This window comes from Eleginops maclovinus, chromosome 11 (assembly GCF_036324505.1).
Source record: "Eleginops maclovinus isolate JMC-PN-2008 ecotype Puerto Natales chromosome 11, JC_Emac_rtc_rv5, whole genome shotgun sequence".
Lineage (NCBI taxonomy): Eukaryota > Metazoa > Chordata > Actinopteri > Perciformes > Eleginopidae > Eleginops > Eleginops maclovinus.
This window is the reverse complement of record NC_086359.1, coordinates 14,403,327-14,417,381: the sequence shown is the minus strand read 5'-3', so window position 1 is coordinate 14,417,381 and position 14,055 is coordinate 14,403,327.

The following is a 14,055-nucleotide window of genomic DNA, read 5'->3' as shown; positions in this document are numbered from 1 at the left end:
GACAGCTGACTCCCCCCCCCCCCCCCTCCGCCGAGCGGGAGAGGAAATCGGCCACGACCATCCGGTTACCCGGCCTGTGGATCACCTTGAAGTTAAACGGCTGTAACGCCAGATACCAACGAGTGATCCGGGCGTTGGCATCCTTCATGCGGTGGAGCCACTGGAGCGGGGCATGGTCCGAATAGAGGGTGAAAGGGCGCCCCAGGAGGTAGTAACGCAGGGCGCCGACCGCCCACCGTATGGCGAGGCACTCCTTTTCCACCGTACTGTAGTTCACCTCAAAAACAAAAGGTAGAGAGAAGTTAGGGGTGAACAGAAGCGGCTTTCCACAGAGGGCTTTCTTAACCCTCTCAAACGCCAGCTGACATTGCTCCGTCCACTGGACCGGATCTGAAGCACCCTTTCGGGTCAGGTCGGTCAGAGGGCTGGTCAGCTCCGAAAAGGCGGGGATGAACCGCCTGTAGTAACCGGCCAGCCCCACGAAACTCCTGACCTCTTTTTTCGTCTTGGGCACCGAACAGGCGGAAATGGCGGCAGTTTTCTCTATCTGTGGCCGCACCTGCCCGCCCAAGTGGTACCCCAGATACCGTACCTCCCTCCGCCCAACCGCACACTTCTTTGGGTAGGCCGTGAGCCCCGCCTGCCTCAGGGACTCGAGCACTGCCCCCACCTGCTGCATATGCTGCTCCCATGTCTCACTGTGGATGATGACATCATCCAAGTAAGCAGCAGCATATGCAGAGTGGGGACGCAGCACTCGGTCCATGAGCCGTTGGAAGGTGGCTGGAGCCCCGAACAACCCGAAAGGAAGTGTGACAAATTGGTACAAACCGTACGGAGTGGAGAAGGCCGTTTTTTCCTTCGACTCTGGAGAAAGGGGAATCTGCCAGTAGCCCTTGGTTAAATCCAGTGTCGTATAAAAACGAGCAGTGCCTAGCCGATCCAGGAGTTCGTCGACCCGGGGCATTGGATAAGCATCGAATTTGGACACCTCGTCAACCCTGCGGTAGTCCACACAGAACCGGATTGACCCGTCCGGCTTATGTACCAGCACGACAGGGCAACACCAGTCACTGGTGGACTCTTCTATTACTCCCATCTCTAGCATAGCCTGAAGCTCCGCCTGAACAATTTTCCTCTTGTGTTCAGGCAGCCGATAGGGCCGTGAACGAATGGCCACGCCCGGGGGCGTTTCTATGCGGTGGTTTATGAGAGAGGTGCGCCCTGGCAGCGGGGAGAACACATCGGCAAACCGCCCTTGCAACGCGGCAACGTCTGCCACCTGACCGGGTGAGAGATGGTCGCCGCAACAGACCGGGGCTAATTCGGTGTTAATAATGACCTCCGGTCCCAACTCATCTCTCTCTACCACCGTGGTGGCCAGAGAAGCAGACGCCACTTCCCTCCATGTTTTAAGGAGGTTTACGTGGTAGATCTGTGTTGCTCCCCCCCTGTCAGAACGCACCAGCTCATAATCTACGTCCCCCACTTGTCGTGTGACCACGAAGGGCCCTTGCCACTTGGCGAGTAATTTGGAGCTAGAAGTTGGGAGTAACACAAGTACTTTATCTCCCGGTGAAAATTGTCTCAGTTTCGACCCTCTGTTGTACAGGCGCTGCTGACGTTCCTGAGCCTGCAGCAAATTCTCCCGTGATAACTGCCCCAGTGAATGGAGTTTTGCTCGCAGGTCCATAACGTACTGAATTTCGTTTTTACTTGTGCTCGGACCCTCCTCCCAGTTTTCTTTAAATAGGTCCAAAACACCCCGTGGCTTCCTGCCAAACAGCAGTTCAAAGGGAGAAAATCCCGTGGAGGACTGAGGCACCTCCCGCACTGCAAACAACAGAGGGTCTAGCCATTTATCCCAATTACGGCTATCCTCGTGAACGAACTTACGAACCATGTTGTTTAGCGTTTTGTTAAACCGCTCCACCAGGTCATCGGTCTGTGGATGGTAAACACTAGTCCGGATCGAGCGGACGCCCAACAGTTCATACAGCTCGCGTAGTGTGCGTGACATAAATGACGTGCCCTGGTCAGTCAGGATCTCTTTCGGGATCCCGACTCGGGAGATTATATGAAACAGTGCCTGTGCAACGCTCTTTGCAGAGATATTGCGCAACGGCACTGCCTCGGGGTATCGTGTTGCATAATCCACTAGGACGAGTACAAAGCGATATCCCCGTGCACTCCGGTCTAATGGCCCGATGAGGTCCATACCAACTCTCTCAAAAGGCACCTCAATTAATGGGAGTGGGCGCAGAGGCGCTTTTGGGGTGGCCGGCGGATTAACCAGCTGACATTCGCTGCAGGATGCACACCACCGCTTCACATCCGCGCGAATGCCCGGCCAATAAAATCGGGCCATGATCCGGTGTAGTGTCTTATCGTACCCTAGGTGACCTGACATGGGGTTGTGATGAGCCGCCTGGAAAATCATTTCCCGACGGCTTTGTGGTACCAACAACTGGGTATTGATCTCTCCTGTCTGTGTGTCACGCTCACACGATACAGCCTGTCCCTAATAACAACAAAGTGGGGGTGTGTGAGTGCTGTGTTTGGGTGGAGCTGGGAGCCATCAATACTCACCACCTGATCGAAAGCGTGCTGAAGGGTCCCGTCCCTAGACTGTTCGAGGGGGAAATCCTCAACCGGGAACACTGGCGGGGGCAGAGGGGCCTCCCCGGCACCCTCCGGTGGTAGAGGGACCTCCCCGGCCCCCTCCGTGTCTGTTCCCCCTTCGTCGCCGTCAGCCGCTTCCGATTCGCCACTAAACACAGCACACCACTCACATTTCCCTGACTCCCGTGAACGCACCCCCATAGCCCTCGCTAGCTTAGCAAACCCCGGCCAATTTGTTCCCAAGATCAGCGGGTGCGTGAGGCGAGTACTAACTCCAGCCCTGACTCTATGCTTTTTTCCCCTAAAAGATATTTCCAGAGTCACCTCCGGGTACTGGTGAATATCCCCATGCACACACCTCACCTTCACCCACGATGCTTCCACCAATGCCCCCGGCCAAACCAAGCGCTGATGGATCATCGTCTGATTACAGCCCGTGTCCATCAGAGCCTGGTGGGTACCCCCCTGTATACATACCGGTATACGGTACGTCCCTTCTAAACCGGGGGAGGCAACTGGCGGTCCCGCAACCCGGACCAACTGTCCGACCTCCATCATGGGACACTCCCGCCGGAAGTGGCCGGGCTGCCCGCACCGCCAGCACTCCTGCCCTGGCGCCTGAGGAGCCCCCCGTGGTGCCGGACGACCAGAGGCGGAGGCTGGATCCTGGGGAGAGAGAGAGAGAGAGAGATGAGGTAGGGCTTGGGTCGTGGGTTGAGGGGAACGCGGTGCAGCGGCTGCTGTCGGGAACCTCCTCCTTGGGGCTGGAACGGGTAGGTCCGCGGGGACGACAGGTTGTCGGGGCTCCTCCTTCATGCTCCGCCGGGGAAGCGAAAGGTGGTCCTCCGCGAGGACGACGGCTGCCTCCAGGCTGGCAGGGCGGTGACACTGGACCCAATTCGCCGTTGACGATGGCAGCCCGGCGACAAACTGCTCCAGTGCCACCTGCTCCATGACGTCCTCGGCGGAGCGCATCCCCGGCTGAAGCCAGCGCCTCGCCGCATCGAGGAGCTGCTTCGCGTAGGAGAAGGGGCGGCCAGCGTCCTCGACGGGAAGGGCCCTGAACCGGCGGCGGTGTCCCTCTGGTGTGCTGCCGAGCCGGTCCAGGATGGCCCTCCGCAGCTGCTTGTACTCATGTCGATCGGACGCTGGCAGGCTGTGGGCGGCTAGCTGCGCTGCCCCGGCCAGCAGGGGAAGAAGCCGCACAGCCCACTCCTCCTCCGGCCACCCGCACGCCGCCGCAGTGCCCTCAAATATGTCCAGATAAGCCTCTGGGTCGTCGTCGGCTGACATCTTCTGGAGGGCAATCTGCGGCGGCCGGGCGGGGTTGGTCACCGGCTCGGCCTCCCGGGCGGCCGGACGCTGCAGCAGCTCCCGCAGGAGAGCACGGTCCTCCCGCTGGCTGGAGGCGATTACGAGGAGAGCCTCGCTCTGCTGCCGTTGCAGGGCCGTTGTGCTCTCCTGCATGAGGGCGAGACGCTGGAGGGCCTGGCCCAGCGGGCTTTCTCCTTCCGTCATCTGAGGGGTTCACGTCCCTGTTCAGGCGCCACTGTGAGCGGGATGGCTCAGGTAACAGGTAAGAGACGGAAGCGTTCGGGGTTGGGCAAAAACAACAGCGTTTATTGTTCGAGAATTGTGGACACAACAGGCAGCTCCGCGGTACTTTCCGAGCGGGCAAGGCCAGGACGGGGTGTGTCGTCTTCCCAGGACCCAGCCTACTGCAAGACAGATCAGAACCAGGTTACCAACATGCTTTATATTAAATGCCTGATTACCTGATTCCGATCAGCTGTCTGGTCTCCGGCCGAGCCACTCCCCTCACCCCAGCAGCCGGCGCTCTAACCACACCCGGCTGCCACACTGGCGCTCTATTTAAGCTGCCAGATCTACCTGCCTCTGCCTCGCTAAAGCTGCTGCTGCTGCTACTGCTGCTTCCACGCTGTTAATGCATTCACCTCGCTGCTACTGCTGCATTCACGTTGCCGATGCTCTCCCCACCAACAACCCAGCTTTCACCCCAGCATCCACCTGTGGGCTCGGGGGGGGATAGTTATCTAACCATCAGTCAATGTATTATGTAAATATGCGGAATGATGAGGCCCCAGCCTAGATGCCAAACTTAAACTATATACTGCTTCTAATAAACATATTAATGAAATTTAAAAAAAAGCTTCATTTATTTCAACATTATACAGTCTCTTTGTGCACCATTATGTCCAGGACATCTTTGTGTAATTGCAGACTGCCAGACTCATTAAGTACTAATGGTAGTACTAGTACAAGGTAAATAATAAAAATAAAAATGAGCAGAAACAGAAATTGCACTTCACTCTGTGCTTCTTTATCAATCACAAAATAAGTAATCAGTTTGCTTCCTGTACATCATCCATAGCTTTGTTCACCATTAACTCTGAGGCTGTCTGCTCATTATAGGCATTACAGTGCAATGCACTTGCACAATGTAAAGATAAAGTATACCCCAGAGACCTTCATGGGTCTAATAATATATGGTTATAGCAGTGAATAGTATCCATAGCAACAAGCCTCAATTTGTTCCCATTAACAGGGCACTAAAGTTCTAACTGTATTGAATGGTTTGGGCCCGAAATACATTTCTGATCTCCTGCAACATTATGAAGCATCCAGAACTCTCAGGTCTTCTGGGACGGGTCAGCTTTCTGTCCCCAGAGTCAGAACTAAACATGGAGAAGCAGCGTTCAGTTATTATGCTCCAAATATCTGGAACAAATTCCCAGAAACCTGCAGGTCCGCTGCTACTCTTACTACATTTAAATCCAGGCTGAACACATTTATTTATGCCGCTGCTTTTTAATTGAACTGTTCTTATCTAACATTGCACTGTAACTTTTATTCTGCATTATGACTTTTATTCATGTATTTTATACCTGTTGTGTTTATTTGTTATCTTTGCTTTTAAATGACTGTTTTTAAATGCCATTTTATAGCGTGTTTCTTGCCCTGCCTTGTATCTGTTTATATCTGTCGCAAAATGAAAGCATGAATGAGAAAAGGGCTGCTACATTGGCAGCGAATATAGGTTAGAAAAGCACAACCAAAACATCTACATACATCTTTAGTTAAACTGAAGGGCACACATATGCAAAGCTGACACTTGAAGAATGTGATAATCCAAACATTGGGACCTTCTCAGAATGTGCCTTCACTCAGGCATCAATATGAACGGCTACGGAGTAAAGTCATATGAAATCACATTATATTAAAAAAAAAAGGCAATTAACAAAATATTATTATTACAATTCTAAAATTCTGTCTTTGACATGTAAAGCTGAGTTTAGAAACATGTGTGAGTGTGTTATTCGAACATTAGGCACAGGATTTAAAATTGAACATAAGAGGATCACAATTACCTGGAATAAGAAAACACTTAGAAGTACAAACCAATAACAATATTAAGTTGAACCTAACATTTTGTAGTTAAGGTAATTATGATTCTCATCTCGTGTTCATTTTTTTTTCTTTCATTGGACTTCCATTGCATCAAAAGCCTCAATATCCTGACAGACTTCTAGAAAAGTTTGAAGCTATGCATGGATGTATAAGTTGGTCGGTACATGAACATATTAGCTTAGCCAATGCATATTAGCTATTGCATCAGTCAGTCTTTCGGACATCAAAGGTTTCTTTTGCCTCAGTGTGGATGATTACACTAGCTGGTTGCGTCTGCCTTCACAAATTATTAACAACAGCTTCAAGCTGTTTATTTACACAATCCGAAATGCTCAACAGGCAAAGTCTACATTCAAAGATCTATAACAACAGAATAAACCCATTTTCTTGTTGATCTGTATTTGTTTTGTTTATTGTATTATAAAGCCAGTGTATTATGCCATCAGTAATAATTACAAATGTTTGTTTGATATGTTGAAGGTTTAGATTCCTCAAATAAACATGTGCATGAATCCAGGACACTGGAGAGAAGCCTGTTATGTACAGCCTCCACATCAATGCATATTTATATAATCACAATTATGTTTTGCTGATGCAACACAGACCCAATCGCAGCCTGTCAATTACCTACACGATTTTGCTTCCTGTCTTTTGTAGCTGTAGGTTGTGGTTCATCTTTTTGCTCCCAGAGCCTCTCTGGCTCCCAGTAATCAGTCATTTATTCTCTAATCTCTCCGTCCAGCAGCAACCTTGGTCTGGCTCCATATGGCAGAGAACTGGGGTGGCAGCTGGCCCTTTATCACAGCACAGAACCCGGCCAGGTTACAAACCAGGAAAACACACACATGCACACAGGAGACCGTGCCGACTGTATCCACACCTGCAGTCCGTAGCCAGATAACACACTGTGTGACAAACACACACATGCGGTTTGAAATGTACAATGAGACTAACATGCAGTGGCACAAAAACACAGGTTGTACAAACAAAAGCTTTAGTGTGCACAAACATTTTCAGAAACTGGCACAAACCTCAAGGGAGAAGGTAGACCAATGTACACAACACTGACAAAACATGAATTGTATAACCACATTAGACAAGGGCATAAACAAAGTTTGGTGACATGTTTTGGTATATGTATTAACTATTGGACACTGGTGAAGGGAGCATGAAATAAATCCAACAGTAATCAAGATGTAAGCCAGCATGAGAGAGCAGTGGTACATGTTGACCACATAATCGTGATTTCATGCACAGTTCAAAATAAGCCTTTCCATTTTTCTGCTGCCCTGTCACACTCCCCCTCCATCAAAGGTTTCTTTTTGCATTTTATTGAAGAGTGTTCAGCTGTTGGAAGCAGAGATCCTTGTGCTGGTGCCCCCTCTGTCATTTTGAACAGCTCGTCATTGTTCATTCAAAGTGATTCACTGCTTTTGTTGTCTCGGTTAGAGTTGTCACCAGAAAAATAAACCCACTGTTGTTTATTAATCTTAAGACCCTCTATGAACAAAATCTGCTTTTAAAGCACCAAACTAAAATATAATCTATCGTATCATTAACATTTATAAAACCTAAAGTGTAAAAAGGGCAAATCACCGTTGTAAGCGGAGTGCTGTACCAGACTCATTTTTGGCTGAAAGCAGTTGCCAGGCAACCAATGGAGGAAGTTGGAATCGTTTTTTCCACTGTTAAAACATTTATTGAGGGATTATACAAAATATATAATAATATTGAATGCTCTCTGGCACACATGAAGGTTAGAGATCTTCATTTATTCATCTGAAATAGAGCATTTCACATCCGGTGCAAGCCTTGTGTCTGCACTTCAAAAATTCATGATAATTTATAGGATGTTAGAAACTTTGAAGCTCCCTATTGGAAACCGAATATGGTATTCATTATTTTTATTGATAGGGTTGGCTATTTTTGGGGATAATATATATTTTATAACTATCACATTTTCGTGAAACAATTAACCACATGTTGACGCACCTTCTAAACTTCAGCAGGTAAAATACATTGCTGCCTAAACTCCACCTTTCCTCCAAGGCGTGGGTATGCAGTTATAATCAAGTTACTCTCGAAACTGACCTTCTCCGGCTGCTCTGCGTAATAAATAAGCTGAATCATCCAGCAGTCCAATGTATTATCAATTACTTGATTTCTGCCTGCTCTCGGTCAGATCCATTGATACAGTGTGGATGGACAGTGAAGGTTCCATTGTCCGGACTGTCAATAGAGCTCAGTTAGAGGCCAAACTGGCATCATAAATCCATGTAATGTATGTGGTGAGTTGGGACTGAAGGCACAGTGTGTAAGGGCAGCTCATTAATCAGCTCAAATAATCTACTGTTTAATCAATAAGTTGATTGCTGGCTGGCTTGAGCCAAATCTCTGGGTACAGCAGAGAGTTTCTTATCTAATGTGAAAGAGGAGAGGCTCCCTCCTGAGAAGTCCATGAGAGACTCTTCTGTAACAGTAATCTGGATCTATGCGTTGACTTTAAGACCATTTCCAGGTGAAGTTCATTTAAAGCTGCCATGGTATATTTCTTTTTGGGCTAATTGCGGACAATGGAACAAGTTGTAAACACTCACAAAATATATCATCAAGTTGATAGTGTGAATGAATTAGCAAACGTTCACAGAAAGGAGCAGTCCTTTGGAGCTGTGTTACTGCTATAAATGTAACTCTAGGGGAGGCTAAGGCTCATCCATCAATCTGAAGGACCCTGGTTCGATCCCCAGACCCTGCAGTCAACATATCGATGTGTCGTCGGGAAAGATGCTCAACCCCAAATTGCTCCAGATGTCATCGCCAAAAGGGTGCGAGTGATGAGTGTCTGTGTGAAAAGATGGAATGCTGACTTGTGAATGTAAAAGTGCTTTGAGGAGTCACAAAGACTGGAAAAGTGCTATAATAATGATGTCCCTTTACTGTAATGTACACACACTGTCGTTGGATTGTATTTCAAACCCTTAGAAAACAGGCCATGTCAGAATGCTAACATGAATTTTTTACTGGCCTCCCAAGGTGTAAACATGAGAATATTTACAAACAGGTGAAACAAATAAAAATATTCTTAAAGATTAAACTTTTTCGAATAGTTCACAAAAGCAGTTGCCCAAAACCGTAGTCTGTGAAAATGATTAATAAACAATGAAGTCAAATAGGTCTTACCTGCTTTGTAACAAAACCATGACTGAATAACTGGCCTCAGGAAGCCCGTGTTTGAACATGTATAGCCCCTCCCCTCCCAGGGAGCTTAACAATTTGAGTTGAAAAATACAATGCATACATTTTCTAATATAATAAATAATTAACATCTTTTAAACCACCATATTTATTACACACACACACACACACACACACACACACACACACACACACACACACACACACACACACACACACACACACAAACAAACATGTAAGTGAATATAATGCTTCAGTAAACACATCTCTAAATACAAGTAGGATTGTCACATGTGCACCCATGGTTGCGTGGTACATGGCTAAAGAAATAGGGATAATAGCGAGGTTTGTAACTATTACCGAGAAACAAAGGGGAGCAGTAATTGTTTGGCCTGTGTGTGCGTGTACTTGTGTGTGCACGGACGTGTGTGTGTGTGTTTGTTTGTAAGTGTCTGTGCACGCGCGTGCTTGTGCTGCCACAGTCCGTACCATCCGTTACGCGCACTTTTTTGTTTGGTTTTTGTAAGCTCTTTTTAAGGCTAATCGACTCCATTACTGTATCACTTTAGTCACGCAGTCGGAACTTATGGTTAACATAATCAAATAGAGATCATGGGTGATTGATAAAGCATTCATTGAACAGACCATCATGTTTGATCACATTTAGACTAATAGTGCTGCTTCCCTCAAAACGTATTGCCAAGTCGGCAGCATTGAAGCTCACATCAATATGCACACAGAAATGTATATAATACATATGTACAATGAGACACATACTTACCATTACACAAACATATGCATTCACATTTACATCAAAGGTAAATACAGAATATTATAAACAGAAGGGATTGTGAAGATGCGTTCACTGATGATATCTCTTATAAAGCTGTAAGGATTTTTAACACTAGACTGAAATGCATAAACCATCATTTTGGCCTGTAGTCCATGCAAACATGAAAGTCCCCGGATAAGCAGCAAACTGTATATCTTCCTCTGCCAATCAATATGGAAATGATCGCTTTGCACAGCTTCATGGAGAAAAATCACAAGGGAAAAGGCAAATCTAAGAAAATGGAATGGGTAAAAATCCTTCATTTATGCATTCATTTTGACCATATCTCCCTGAGCTGTCCATATTTCTACTTAATATGGTTTTATGCAGACTTAGATCTGAAGCTGTTAAATGCAAATAAAGGTGCATGAAAGTAAGATACTGTGAGAGTGATTTACAATCTGGAGGAGACAGTGGATTTAGGGAAATGTGTAGAGTTGACATTTATAGGAAAAAAGAAACCTAAAGGATTGGAGTGAAATACAAAGTGAGCTACTACATGTCTGAGGACTTTAATGGCAGACCAACTTAAATTGCTTTCTTGTAGTCACTGTTAATGTATACCTCTGACAATTCAGAAATGTAATTCGTAAAGTGAATTTGTTTGATTTAAATGCCCCACTTATAATATCTCTATCTATGAAGTGGCAACCGCAGCAAACACAGGAAAAACAGCTACACTTTTTTTACTTTAAAACAAATGTCATCTTGTCTTTTTCTCTCTGAGCCTGCAAGCTCATTTCTGTCAGTTTCATCCGCCCACTGAGGGTTCACATCATGTGCATAACCGGCTGTCATTTAAAAGCGCTGTTGCCCAATGTCCCAGTTGTTTTGTCATAACTGTAGACAGCTGGAGAGTAAACACAGCCTCACACCAAACACCTGCAATGAGGATCCAAACATTGGGTTTTGAAATGAAGTTGGAAAGTTGACAGTGTGACAATGTGACAATGAGGACAAACTTCCTGAGCAGCAGTAGGCATAGCCATATATTTTATATACTACATTAGACTGCAGACTCACCGTGGGAGAAATAGTCTACTTGACCTTTTTTATTCACAGTTGGTTCACTGCTTGTCCTCCTCCCCTGCCGCTACAGGAGGTCATTCTTTAATGTTTAATGATGTCCTGCCATTCAACAACAGCCTCATGATCTGTAACTAAACTGAATGTACATACTGTAACAAGGTGTCATCCAGAAGCAACACAATGTTGTGAGATTAAAAATGTATTATTGTCCAACCACCTACGGTCAAAGGGAAACATTTACTATTACACTTGAGCAATAGTTATGTCTGTGATGAATGTCTATATTTAGTGTCTCTGGAGGTTCATATTACAAATCTGAAATAAATACTGATGATGTCATTATGGGTAATGTATCATACTAGACATAGTTACAAGGCAGTGTAGGGTACAACCAAACAAATATGGTTAGAGCGGCAGCTGTTTTAACCATGTTCTTCTTAGAATTGTAAAGATTGCAAAGGTCTTACTTTATTTTTAACTTGCCGCAAGATGCTGATTTACTGTGGTGAGGTTATGCAGTCACAACTTAAACACGCATGAGAGTAGGTTACAAATTATGGAGAGCCCAAGTTAATTCACCTTCCCCTAACATTCACATTCAGTTTCTGAGGTTATGTTTTGCAACTTTTTTGAAGTAGGCTTAGATCTCACTCAACAGTTGAATTAAAACAAAGGTGCTGCCCCAGCATTTGGCCCCATGGGAATCATGAGTGTGAGATGAAGTCCTGCATTATTTGACTTTAATGAATAATAGATAGAAGCTCTAGCTGATAACACTTCATTTTCTTTGACTTGAAATATCTTGAATGTCTGTACAATTACAAAGACACTTGTTGGAAGGCTGGAGCAAGAAGGCACTGAAGCGTATTATCTTCTTGCTCATCTTTTTATTCCCTCTGCTTGCTCTGTCTCTTGCATTCAGACTTTATAACTCAGCTCACTCATGTTTTCTCACTTCAGCTCTTGGCTAAGCATACAAACACATCAGGTAGTCCTCATCCTGAAGATGTTCCTGAAAATGAAATGTAGGGTATGTCTTGTGTGTCTAAGTATGCAAGCTAAGCAGTCAAACAAGTGTTGTTAGAAATGAATATCCTTATCGTACACTAGGACTAAGTGATTCTACGCTGCAATTGGAATACTGTCTTACCAACAGATGTGGATGTCAATATTAGGCCTAGGACATGCAGCTTCAGCCTCAGTTTGTTGGCATAATACTGTGTTAGTGGCATCATTTTGATATTTGGCCCTTTCACAAATTTCTTACTCACCTCAAAAGATTAAAAAGCTATCCATAGCTAAATTAGATAGCTGTTGCTGATTTAAATATGGTAGGAACAGTTCATAACAGCTGGTTAAATGTATTGTCATTGGCTAAAACTAAAGGGTTTGTACACCCACGCAAAATTGCAACCCTGACGAGAGTGGACAGTTTTTGAGGGGTTCCAGGTCTAGCACTTGGACAATTAATGTACGGATGTATGCTTTGGAAAAGGTTGCAAATACAAAATGGTTGGCACCGTCTCTAGTTTATCGGATAAAAAGTGTTCATAGAAATACCTGCTTTGTCCTTTAAACGTAGCAGTCAGCATATTTGAAGGTCAGTTTGCTTGAAGCCCTTTCATCCCTCTCCATTTCTGGGAAAATTCACTCTGCTCAAGTAGATACAGAAGCAGCACCATCTACCCTGCTCATTAGAGGCGCTGTTTGTTTCAGGCTGATGAAGGTATCAACGGGGAGAAAAATAAGTTTGAAAATGAGAGGAACATTGGGTGGGCTTGCTATGTTGATGAAGGTGTTTTGATTGCAGGGAAATGAATATTTTGGCTGGGTATGATTCCAGAGGAAAGTGGTTGATGAAGAATCAGGAATACAGTAACAGGAGAAAGATCAAAGTTTTAGGGTTGCAGGAGAGGTGTTTCTTTGTATGGTTTTGAAAATGGTGATGGATCAGATATATAGACCACCAGACATTAGAGAGAAACAGCTAGGATAAAAACACTTGAATAACCCTGTTGTTCATACTCTTCTTTGTGTTCTTAATGGACGCAGATGAAACTCAAGGTCTTCCATTTCTTTAAGGACACGCTCGACCCTCCTAATGGGAACCTTATAGCAGTGTCTCTATGGGTTGCTGAAAACATGCGATGCTGTTGCAATTAAAAGCTTTCAAACATTTCTGTAAGAGCAGCATTGGTGCGTTCATGCTCTTATTTTCCTTCTAATATATCACCGAGGTATAGCACATAACTTTATAAAGCAACACAAACATGCCTTTAGGAAGACCCGATTGGGTTGATGCCAATGTATGTCCCATCGAAATGTACATTCAGGATCAAAAGAGAAGTTGATGATGCTTATTTTGTCCTTACTTAAATTATTTATAAATACATTTTAAGACTGTGTGCATGCTCATCTGTTCTCTGCTTTTGGCACAGTCCAGACACACATTTCAGGAAATACTATCTATTTATGAAAGAACCCAGGCTTTGTTGGATGGATTTGAGATTACCTTTTCGATAGAGTTCAGCCTGTCAGTGTTAACAGTTTTGTGTTGTTGATTTGAAGCATTCTTCCACCCCTACTAATACTGGTAACTAAGGTCCTACCTGAAGGACAAATTGTAATGTTTGCAGATGATTATTTAATTTGTAGTCTATTACAGGGGATTGATTGTGGTCATGGTCGTGTGGTTTTGGTCAGTGGACAGTTTTATTTAGAGGTGGTGGTGTTTAAATTAAGTGTTACTGAAACAAACAAAATGTGTTTTAAATTTAGAAGGTCACTGTTAAGGGGCCGCTCAATACAAAAGTTTAGGGCTACAGCTATCTGGTTACCTTTATTGATAATCAGATAACGTTCAATGACAACACTACAGCAATCTATAAAACAGCCACAAATGCATCTTCCTAAGAGGCGAATGGCTTTGGGCTGTGTGGGAAATTCAC